The sequence below is a fragment of the Bos mutus genome, chromosome 14 (assembly GCF_027580195.1).
Source record: "Bos mutus isolate GX-2022 chromosome 14, NWIPB_WYAK_1.1, whole genome shotgun sequence".
Lineage (NCBI taxonomy): Eukaryota > Metazoa > Chordata > Mammalia > Artiodactyla > Bovidae > Bos > Bos mutus.
Window position 1 is genome coordinate 51,799,219 of NC_091630.1, and position 9,898 is coordinate 51,809,116.

Genomic DNA, 9,898 nt, shown 5'->3' on the forward strand with positions numbered 1-9,898 from the left:
AATCACTATTTTTAGAGTTTTAATGCCACTGAAAGTTTCATATAGGGAAACTTTCCCTTTTATGTCCCTTTATTCTAGACAGCAATGATTTTAGTGATTCAGTCCATAAATATTTATGCAATGGACAAGAGAAGCAAGGACCCCACTTTAATTGAACAATCTCCTGTAGAGGATCCCCAAATACTTTGCCCACCTGATGCAAAGAGTCGACTCATTGGAAAAGACCCTGATGCTGGGAAAGACTGAGGGCAGGAGGAGAAGAGGGCAACAGAGGATGAGATGGTTGGATGGCATCACTGACTTGATGGATATGAGTTTGAGCAAGCTCCAGGAGTTGGTGATGGACAGGGAAGCCTGGCGTGCTGAAGTCCATGGGGTCACAAAAAGTCGGACACAACTTAATGACCGAACGAATACATGGATGATGGGTTTGCCATGGGGTCTACAGATAAATTCGTGCAGGGTGTTGCACCCACTGCCCAATTATTCTTGCACAGGACACACCAGGGAGAGTAGGAGAGAAAGCCTAAAGTTATGAAGCAACCAACTTTCCATCACCTGTACCAACAAAGGCAAACAACAATATGAAGAAGAGCTCCTCAAACTTCACACATTCAATTTTGGAATACATGACACTCAGCAAGAGAGGGAGATTTAACTTCTTATCTCTTTCATAGACATTTCATCTGTCTAAATCCCTGCCTCTTTAAACCTTTCTGACCATTCCAGATCAGAGTGATCTTATCATCCCCTTTCTCTCAAAACCTGTGGTGCTCAGACCTGACTATATACTCTCTCTCACAGTATGTATCTGATTTTTAGGTGTCCCTCTATGCTCCTTCATGGCAAGGGCCAAATTGAATGCTTTTTTACATCCCCTATGGCCTAAATTCTGGGGTAATCACAGGCTAAAATAACAGAAATGCTTTGCTCAGGTTAATATTAAACTAAGTTTGCATTCTCAGTCCATAAACCACTCAGTAATTAGAGGGTCATTTGTACAGAAGCAGCCTTAAATGTAACAGCAATGAAAAAGATCTTGTCTGGTGGCTGGAGGAAGTAGAGCAACCTAATAAAAATCTAATGAATTGAGTCCAACCTAACCCAAAGAACATTAAAGCTGAAACAGTTGGTACAAAAACCTTTCGGTCCACATTTCACAGAAAGGAAACCAGAGTCCTTAGAGGCTGTGGCTTGCTCAAGGTTACCTTGAATTAGTAATAGAAGCCAGACCAGTAACTACAGTTCTAGACCAAGTTATTGGGTGAAGAGTCAAGTTAGGAGTTGGTTAGATTCAACTTTGTGTTTTCCAAGTCATCATAACAGCAACCATTTTTCAAACTCTTTTTATTGTTCCTGAAACTGTATCAGATCCTTCTTAGATAGTAGTAACACATTACTTCATTTAATCTTCACAACCCATCTGAAGGAGACACTGGATCAGCCAGAGTTCCTCCTGAGGAACAAAACCAGAAGGAGACAGATATCAAGAAATATGTTTATTAGAGAAATGCAAATCAAAACAATGAGATATCACCTTACACCTGTCAGAATGGCTATCATCAAAAAGTATACACATAACAAATGTTGGTGAGCATATGGAGAAAAGGGAACCCTAGTACACTGCTGGTGGGCATGTTGATTGATGCAGCCACTGTGGAAAACATTGTGAAGTTTCCTCAAAAAACTAAAACTAGAGCTACCATATGATCCATCAATTCCATTCCTGGGTATATATATCCAAAGAAAATGAAAACACTCATTTGAAAAGACACATGTACCCCAGTGTTCAGAGCAACATTATTTTCAGTAGCCAAAATAAGGAAGCAACTCAAATGACCATGAACAAATGAATGGATAAAGATGCGTGCGCACGCACACACACACACACAATGGAATATTACTCAGCCATAAAAAAGAATGAATTTCTGCCATTTTTACCAATGTGGATTGACCCAAAGAATATTACATTTAGTAAAATAAGTCAGAGAAAGATAAATACAGTATGATATCACTTACATGTAAAATCTAAAAAATAATGCAAATGAATGTACACGCAAAATAGACTCACAGAGAATAAGCTAGTGGTTACCAGTGGAGAGAAAGAAGGGGGCGGGACAAATTAGAGGTATGGGGCTAAGAGATACCAACTGCAGTGTATAAAATAGATAAGCAGTAAGGATATATTGTTTGGCACAGGGAATTATAGCCATTATCTTGTAAAACATTTTAATGGAGTAGAATCTATAAAAATACTGAGCCATTATGCAGTACACCTGAAACTATACTTCAGTTTTGAAAAGAGATTTGTTGCAATTGGTTTACATGATTTGGGGAGCTGACTAGGAGAATCCAAAATCCATAGGGAAGCGTAGCCTGGGGTTTGGGGACAGATCAAAACTGCTGTCCACAAGTAGACTTTCTTCTTCCAGGAAGCCTCAGCCTTACTCTTTTATTTTTTAAATTTTATTTTTATTATTTTTTAACACTAAAAACATTTTGTATTGGAGTATAGCTGATTAACAATGTTGTAATAGTTTCAGGTGAACAGGGAAGGGACTCAGCCATGCATATACACGTATCCATTCTCCCCCAAACTCCCTTCCCATCCAGGCTGCACACAACATTGAGCAGAGTTCCCTGTGCTATACAGTAGGTCTTTGCTGGTTATCCATTTTAAATATAGCAGTGTGTACATGACCATCCCGAAGTCCCTAACTGTCCCTTCCCCCCAGCAACTGTAAGTTCATTTTCTAAGTCTCTGAGTCTCTTTTTGTTCTGTAAATTCATTTGTATCATTTCTTTTTAGATTCCACATATAAGGAATGTCATATGATATTTCTCCTTCTCTGTCTGACTTATTTCTCTCAGTATGACACTCTCTGGGGCCACCCATATTGCTCCAAATGGCATTATTTCACTCTTTTTAATGGCCTCAGCCCTACTTTTAAGACCCTTCAATACCTTCTGGGGGTGTGTCTAATTCACCACCATGACCCTCTCCTGCTCTGACTCCTGTCTGCTGGAAGTTTGGCTCACTTTCTTAGCCAGACAAAAGAGGACACATCGGTTGATTCTGGCTCTTGGCTCTGCTATGTTTTCCCTACCTCAGCTGAATTCAGATCTCTTTGCTAAAAAAAGTATTTCTGCCTTCATGAAATAATTGTAAGAAATGGTCTTGTGTGTGGACACTCTGTGAGCATATTCCCCCAAAGTTACTGTCCTACTGTTTCCTAGAATATTGAAGGTTTTCCACAAGGGCAAGAGGATTGGACCTGCTGGAATTCTTTTGTCTCCCATGACTTGAGTAGGGCAAAAAGCGAGTTGATTACCACTTTCGTGTTTTCATGATAAGAGCAGTCACAATGCCAGGTCCAAAAACCAAGTGGCACCCCTTGATGTTACAGTTGATCTGTCCAAACTTTAAGCCAACCATTTTAGAAGACCTTCATGGCTTTGACATGAATGGCACCAAGTGAAAACATTACTTTTTCCATTGGAAAGTCACAACTGCATGTTTTTTCTATACTACCCACCTGGCATCCTTAAATACATCTCATGATAGCATCTCTGCACCTCATCCAGGGGCAGCTGGAAAAAAAAAATAGACTCTAAATCTTAAAGATCCTAGGCATCTCCATCGTGTGGTCCCACACACTTGAGCCCTTTGTGGTTATCTTGTCTGCATCCCATTCTCACTGTTCAAACCTCTCACTATGTCCCTCTACCCAGCTCCAGCCTCTTCACCTTACTCTCAGCAGGTGCCCGTGCCAACTCCCTTGCAGAGAACTTGAAGGTCATAAGACAGAAACTCCTTCAACATCCTGGCTGATCACCCCCTGCTTTCCCACTAAAACCTTCCTATATCTGACTTTCCTTTCTTCCTTCTCCCACTCTCAGAAGTAGGAGTATCCCTTCTTCTTCTCTTGTTCCAGGTGAATCCCTCCATCTATTCTCACCCACTTCCCTTCTCTATCATTTCCTTTCTGGAATTGTAGACCTTTTTCCATAATATCTTACCCGATAGCCTATAAAGAGGTCCAAGGCTTGCCCATCAGGAAGGAAGAGAGGGAAGGAGAGAGGAAGAGGAAAAAGAAGGAGGAGGGGACAAACTCCTCTAGCTGTTGCTCCACCTCCTGTCCTCAGACAGCTGTCCTCATGTCTCCAGTTTCTCATCTTTCCCTATCTATGAACACACTGCAGTTTGCCTTTTGCCTCCATCAATTTACTAAAGATGCTTTTGCTAAGGTTGCCAGTGACCTCCCAATTGCCAAATCCAATGGATGTTTTCCAATCCGTATCAAACTTGCCAACTCCCTTGCAGAGAACTTGAAGGTCATCAGACAGAAACTCCCTCAACATCCTGGCTGATCACCCCCTGCTTTCCCATGTCCCATGATTATGGGACACCTGGCACTGTCTCCTTAAAAAAAATGCTTTCTAATCTTTAGGACAGCACACAGCCCTGGTTCTCTTCCACCTCCTGAGAGATTCTCACCAGAACCCTTCATTGACTTTCTCCTTCCATCTGCTCCCCAGGCTCTATCCTGACTCTTGTTTTCTTCTCACTTTGTACTCTTCCAACTCTTCCAGCGATGTCCAGGCCTTACCAGGACCTTTAATGACTCCTTCCTCCCAGTGGCAGGATAATTAGAACTTATCTGCAACAATTCCCTACAGCCCAGGGAATTTCTCTAGGCAACACCTTTCACCCACCACTTAGAACTTTCTTCTCTTGTTTGGTTTCCATCCCACTCCCTGGAATAGGATCCCTGTGCTCTGTGCTCATGCAAAGCCTCTCTGAATGCATGACTTATTTAGATGATCAGCCTGGCTTTTAGGTCTACTATAACAAGAACAGAATTATTAATGCATGAATCCTTCCAACCTTTCACCTCCTTCTGTCCTCTAAAAGGATCCTGACTTTGCAAGTTTCATTTCTTCTCCTCCCTCACCCCCCAGAGAAACCTCCTCTGCCTTACCAGACTCATCTTTGGGGAATTGGTGATGTAGAATAAGGAGGAAGTGGGAGGGAGATAGGAACAGGAGATGCAGGAACTGGGGTTGGGGAAGGCTTTTCAGGATGTGTATGAAGGTTGGAGGAGTTTGTGATGAGAGAGAGACATAAATGGAAAAGAGACGGGGATTTTAAGAGGTACTACTGTGGTCTGTGTTCATTCAAAATATTACAGAAATGAAAGTGAATAACTTGAATAGTTTGGATAGTACTTTTGGGTTTGGGCAGATTTTCCTTGATGGCAGTTTTGCTCTAAAGATGGGCTTCAGGGTTTCCCAAGTATACCACTCCTCTCCACAAGCCTCCACACTGAAGCACCGACACCCCCTGGACACCACCCCACAGCTCAGATGTCCTCATTTTCCCTTGACGCCAACCTGGGTGGAAGGAAAGATCCAAGTGCTCATGTGGTCTTACATATGAGGCTCCGGGTTCCAGACCTGAATTCTCAAGTCAGTTCTCTCTTCTGAGCCCCAGACCAATACATTAAACTGTTTATAAAACATTTCATCTAACATTCGCAGAACTCTCACAGTCACCTTGTCCCAAAGTTGCCTCTTTGTCTTTATCATCTCTTCCTCTTAATGTTGCTCCTCTGAAGTCCCTCAGAAAGACATCAACCTCAAGTGAGTCACCTGATACAGAGACGTGGGTGTCATCCTTTCTTTGCTAAGACCTCTCCTCTAGATGGTTACCAGCCCTCTCCTGATTCTTAAATGTATCAACACACCGAGCCACTTGATGCTTCTGAAACTCTTGAAGTTTCTAAGTTTTTCACATTATGCCATGGAGCGTTCTCTTGGGTTTGCCTTCAGCGTCTATTTCCTACCTCCACTCTTCTGTTAAACATTAGATGGTTCTTAAACTTCATCTCTTTTTCAAAGCTCCCCTTGATTGCCCGACATGGATTGATCATTTTTTCCTTTATACTACCTTGAACTTACTGGTATAAAGGCAGATATCACAATGTATTGCAATTATTTTACTTATTCAACTATCTCTGCTCCTAGACAATGACATTCTTGAGGGAAAACACTGTATCTTATTACTGAATCTCTGTCACCCAGCGTGGCATCTGGTTTCTGGTAATAGCTCCATAGATAAACACTTATAATTCCACAAATGAATTAGCAATTATTTTATGAGGTAGTCAGGAATTCAAATTAAAGATAGAAAAGATAGGCTTCATGAAGTTAAATAGTTTGCCCAAAAAGCTGCAAACTGAGGAACAGAGTTTGATCTTGGCCCATTACTACAAAGCCCTTAACTTTTTTTTTTTTAAACAATAATCACGCTATGTCTTAGCTGTGGTCAAAGCCCTTCTTATACTTTAGGAAATTTTCTCTGCTGATAGTGATCATGTTTGTCCCTTTATGGTGACTTTTCTTGAAGGGCATTTTCTTGGAGGTAACCCAGGGACACAAGAAGAACTTCAACCATTCTGTTTTCATTGAACATTTTTAATCTCACTTCTGAAGTTTTCCTCAGAAATTCAATTTTACAGCCATTTCTTCTGCATTTATTTCACAAATTCCAGGTGGTGGTATTGCTGGAAAGTAGGCTGGAGTTGGGATGCCACAGCTCTGCCCGCTGTCACTCACAGAACGATGGCCCTCAGTACCAAGGGCACCTGAAGTAGAGGCAGGTACGAGAGTTCATTTTGAAGACAATTAAAGGATGCAATATTGCTAGTTTTTTGCAGGGGAGCATTTATGTTCAATAAATCCATAGAACCTTCCTATGGATTTCTCAGAAGTCAAGTCAAACAATCACTGATGCCAGTGAATATTCTTCTTTTGGGTTCATTTCTGTAACTGCTGCCTACAGCAATGTAGCACGTGATGTCTGACATACTATCTCAGGGAAGAACAAAGAAGCATTTGGAAGTGCATACTATTTAAAAAAAAACAAACAAACAGTTGGCTCTCTCCAATTGGAGGATATTCTGTTTCATTATGGTTATAGCTTTGTTTGCTCATCCACAGTATCTCTTTTATTTCATCTGATAAGAATGTGAGGGTAATAGATCATTTCGAGTCATTTAAAATACTCTACCACTTTCCTACGTTGTTCAGGGCATCTGAGTTCTTTATAAGTGGAACACAGGAGAGTAGTGGCACCGATCAGAGTCACTGCGGAATTTTAAAATAGGCATCCTCCCTTTCCTCCAAGGCGTCTTCCAAAACTTCCATTGCCATATAGGCATTACTGTTTCCAATACTCAAGGACATGGGTGAAAGTATACACTTTATCAGTGTAAATTTATTGAACTATTGATATTTAGGGGAAAGAGACAGCAGCTCACTTGCAGATGGAGTAATAGGGAGAAACGTAATGGAGATTCTAGTTTGTTCTACTGTCTTTCTCTAAGGACTTTCTCAGCATCCAGCACTGTGCTGCATGTTAGGAAAACAGAGACTGAACTACCAAGCCTGGTCTCCACTCCTAAAACACTTCTGGAGGAGTAGGCAGTCATGGAAGCTGCACACTACTGGTGAGGGCCACGGGGGTACAAGCATGGAAACCCAGGAGTGCACAGAGGGGCACCTGCTGTAGAATGGGGGTGAAGGAAGAATCCCCGGAGGGGGCACCTGGGCTGGATCTTGAGGACAAATAGGAGATGGGCCAAGAAGAATATTAAAGGCAGAGAAGGAGATCTGCCTTTGATAAATGAAAGAGAGATGACAAGGCTCCTTCAGGAAACTGTGAACATTTCAGAATGATGAAGTAGAACTTTGAAGGCTGAGAGTCTGGAGGGCTAGTCCCGTGAAGTCTGTGGTAAGGGGTGGGGAGCAGATCAGGTGGGACAAAGGTATGAGCCCCAAAAGAGGGGGAGGGGTCCATGAGACAGCCTCCACAGCTTCCTGTCCAGCTACAGTTGAGCTGGATGTCCCTGGTGGGCACAGCCTTTTTCTAGAAATGCCCACTTCCTGGAAACAGCCCTGAGTCATTGGCTCAGAGTTCACAGAGCTTGTTCCTCAGAGCTCAGGGATGCTAGGAGGCAGAGAAATGAGCCCCCTCTCACCTCCCCCCATCCCAGGAAACACTTACCAGGAGCCTCTTGCTCCCAAATGGGAACAGGCTTCCTAAGAAGTCATGCACTGCAGGTCTCTGCTCTGTCACCAGCAGTTGAACAGCAGTGTTGTCCCAAGCTGTGGAAGACCAGCTGCCTGCACCGCTGCATGACCACGTACCCACAGGGCAGGGACCGAGTACAGAGTCTCTCCCAGCCCGTTGCTTCTGATAATTGCTTAGGAAACCCTCACAAGCATATTAACTCTTTTGAACTATTGTTTAATGGTGATTGATTGATGCTCAATAAATATTTACAAATAATAATTATAATCAGTCTCTATGGTAAGGGGAAAACAAAAGCAAAGGACAAGAGAAAAAAAATGAAGGTGCAGAAAGAATGTGGAAGAAGTAATCATTCATATTAACCCGTTGTTGTTGTTTAATCGCTGAGTCATCCAACTCTTTGTGACCCCAGGGACTATAGCCCACTAGGCTCCTCTGTTCATGGGATTTTCCCAGCAAGAATTCTGGAGTGAGTTGTCATTTCCATCTCTGAGGGATCTTTCTGACCCAGGGATTGAACTCACAGCTCCTGCATTGGCAGGCAGATTCTTTACCACTGAGCCACCTGGAAAGCCCTATTAACTCATTGAATGCTTACTAAATCACAAGTCATTGTCATAACACTTCCGTATATTATCTCACTTAATATTTACAATGATCTACGATATACATTGATTCTCTCTCCTTAAAAAGTGAAAAGACCAAAGCTCAGAGAAGTTGAGTAACTTTCCTAAGGCCAGGGAAGTGGTTTTCTGACTCCAGAGCAGGGATCTTGTTTGTTAAATCCAGCTTCTTGTGAGAGAGGGACAGGCTTGGGGGTTTCCTGGTAAAGCTGTAGTCACAGTTCAGACTTGAGTAAAAACAGCGGGAGAATCTGCCTGCTGTTTCAGTAACCAAAGAATAAAGTTTAAATCTTGCTTATGTATAGTCCTAACACACAGGATGCATGCATGTGTGCATGCTAAGTCGCTTCAGGTGTGTCCGACTCTTTGCGACCCCATGGACTGTAGCCTGCCAGGCTCCTTTGTCCATGGGATTCTCCAGGCAAGAATATTGGATTGGGTTGCCATGCCCTCCTCCATGGGGATCTTCCTAACCCAGGGATGGAACCCGCATCTCTTATGTCTCCTGCATTGGCAGGTGAGTTCTTTACTACTAGCACCACCTAGGAAGTCCTAAATCTTGCTTGGGAGGCTTAAAAAAAAAAAAAAAAAACAACCCTAAGGATCCAGCCATCACTCAACACTCCACACAATTTTCTTTGGACATTCTGGGTCACCACTGTCCCTCCATGGCCCTTCCCACTCTCTCCCTCAATTTTTCTGATCCTTGTTTATAATCCTTCCATACCTTTTTTTTTTTAACTTCCATATCTATTTTGATGACAAGTACATGTATACATTTCTGGGGACTCTAACTTAGCAGGGAAGCCAGAGTTTAAGATCTGATATCTAAAATGCGGTATAGTGACCAATGCCCACATTTAATGTGTATGTTCCCCCGGCATCATCTTAGAACTTCCCATCAGACACAAGAAAAATTTTTCTCAATAGGATTATCCATAATTGAGTAGTGGATGTCTTTAAAAGCATTAATTTCTAAATGCACTTTGGCTATCAGACTGTCAAAAGCCCTACAAGAGGATCCATTTAAAGATTAAACAGGAGTGTATTTGAAGAGGTCTGCTTTTACTATACCTGTACTTCCATGATTCATTAGGTGTATCTAAGAAACAGAAGTTATGTTTTATTTAGCCTGCAGATAAAATATTACTGAGTAAGCAGTAACAGGGCTTCCCTGGTA

General features: G+C 42.2%; 1 long non-coding RNA gene across 1 annotated transcript; it reads right to left on the bottom strand.

The window, feature by feature from the left end:
- Positions 1-1,343: 1,343 nt before the first annotated feature.
- LOC138990757 (uncharacterized) lies at positions 1,344-8,241 on the bottom strand. The gene is made up of 3 exons (XR_011466858.1): positions 8,069-8,241; positions 3,537-3,591; positions 1,344-1,456 (listed from the first exon to the last, which is right to left on the bottom strand). It is a non-coding gene; the product is annotated as an uncharacterized lncRNA (long non-coding RNA).
- Between the last annotated feature and the right edge of the window lie 1,657 nt (positions 8,242-9,898).